Here is a 2,311-nt window from a genome sequence, read left to right as displayed (position 1 = left end):
CTTGGTTATCTAGTATCTTGTGGTGGCTGATGGCGCAACCGGTCCTTCCTCTCTTCCTTTTCAGCGCTGCTTTGCCATCTAGCGGACTTCTGGTGTAGCGCAGCCCCCAGTTGAAGCGAAACGTCCAGGATTTTCCCATGAATTCGTCGGGCGTTTCTCTGTTATCCCTGATTACCGCCTCAAGACTTTCAGTCTGGATCAGAGGTCTTCGAACTTGGCAACTTTAAGACTTGTGGACTTCAACTCCCAGAATTCTCCAGCCAGCATATTCTGGGAGTTGAAGTCCACAATAAGACTTGTGCCAAGTTGCCAAGTTTGAAGACCCCCTGGTCTAGATGCAGAGAATGTGGGTTGTCCACACACATGCGAATAATACGGAGAAAGGTCAGAATACAGCTGTATAACTCTGTGAATGTATTCTCATTTTTGGGATAATTTTATTCTAATTATTACATCGGAGGCAGGCAGTGCTTAGAGGCAAAAGGTAGAGACGCCTGGGATTTAGTCCTAACATGATCCTGTTAAAAAGGCACGGAGCTTTCCCAGGAGTTAAAAATAATAACAATTTGCCACGCAGAACCTTCATATTCTGTACAAATCCATTGAACTGTTTTAGCTTTCTCACTAAGGAAGATGTTACAGGAGGCAAAGGAAAGAGAAGGATTGTGTTTACTTCATTTGAAATTGTATTTCACAGTTCGTTGTTTGTTTGAAAGACTTGATATTATGAAGAAATAGAAGGGTTTTGGAGTTAGAAGAACATGACCTGAGATTTGGGTGGCATGGGTATTTGTTGGATGAGAAAATTAATGTGGATTTTTTTTTTAAAAAAAGTCATTATATTAGAAGTGACATATTGAGAATGTGGAATAGAGAGAAGCTTAGGTTTGTGCCTGAAACACCTCCATAGTTCTCAGTGCAAGAAGTACTTTATAGAAAAGAAATAATAGGCAACAAGTGGCTAATTTATTGTGAGATGCTAGAATTCTGTCAAAGGGAGTGCAAAATAAAATCAAGACAATAACTGGTGGCAGAGGGAGATGGTTGCCAATGGTTTTCTTACAGTTATTAAAAAGATTTCAAGTACACAAGAGTTTATGGTTTTGAATATTATTAAGACTTAATTTGAAATAGAATTGTGTGCTAATGATGACTCTGTGTTTGCTAAAATAAATGTTGATGAATGAATATATTGTAATTTGAGACAAGAGGAAAACTGAATGGATGTAGGATAATATGGGCTAAAATGTTGTTTATAATATAGATATTGAACAATGGTAAAATATGTGGTTGAAAAGACTGAAATTCATATTACTTTATAAAATGAAAAAGAACTAACTTGTGATTTTTGTCGATTAGACAGGACAGATGATAAAAAAGAAGACATGTAACTTTAGAGATGAAACTTTATTTTATTTTTATTTATTTTACTTTATATTTGCATTCAATCAATCAATCACTCACTCAATCAGAACAGAGCTGAAAGGGACCTTGCAGCTCTTCTTGTTCAACCCCCTGATCAAGCAGAAAACCTTATACCAGTGAAAGCAAACCCTTTTGGCACCAAGTGCCAAAAAGGGAGCACACGTGCGCACACACTCATCTGGGACGCAACCTGAAAGAGGAGCTGCCCAGGAGCTGCATGCTAGAGAATGAACTTCTGGTTTCCAGTGCGCACATCCGCAGTGACCAGCTAGTCTTGCAGTTACTGGCATGCATGCACATGTAATGATCAGTTGGATGGCACACATGCTCACGCTGGAAAACAGAAGTCCAGCTCATCCAGTTTCCTCATAGACAAAAGCCAGCTGATTGTCATGTGCACATGCACACCAGAAACCCAGAAGAGGAACAGGTGACACCACGCATGCCAGGCAACATGGCTCCGTGTGGCACTTCAGGCACGCGTGCCATAGGTTCTAATTTTAATCGAATTTTTTTAAAAAAAATGTTATTGTTAATCTTAATTTGTTTTGGATATTCTATTTAATTTTTTTAACTTTTGTAATATGTGTTTTTTTAATGTTGTACGCCGCCCTGAGTCCTTGGGAGAAGGGCAGCATATAAATCCAATAAACCAAACCAAACCAGATTTGCCATCATGGCTTTATACCATGTCAGATAGATAATTGTTCAGTCTTTTCTTAAAAAAAACAAACTCCAGTGATGAATTCATTTTAGCAAGAACAAATTTCTATATCGCCCATCTCACCTAAGTGACACTGGGTGATTTGCAATAGCATTATAAAACCATATTAAGTACATGAATAAAAGCATGGCTTAAAAACAGAGTTAAAAACAAGTTCAAACA

At 38.2% G+C, this 2,311-nt stretch overlaps 1 long non-coding RNA gene across 1 annotated transcript in view; it reads left to right on the top strand.

Moving 5' to 3' along the window:
* Positions 1 to 2,311, top strand: part of LOC116518397 — a 54,197-nt gene that overhangs the window by 9,385 nt on the left and 42,501 nt on the right. The gene's annotated exons all lie outside the window — the stretch shown is intronic.

The sequence above is a fragment of the Thamnophis elegans genome, chromosome 15 (assembly GCF_009769535.1).
Source record: "Thamnophis elegans isolate rThaEle1 chromosome 15, rThaEle1.pri, whole genome shotgun sequence".
NCBI lineage: Eukaryota > Metazoa > Chordata > Lepidosauria > Squamata > Colubridae > Thamnophis > Thamnophis elegans.
The sequence above is the reverse complement of the archived record's forward strand: the minus strand, read 5'-3'. Positions and strand labels throughout refer to the sequence as shown.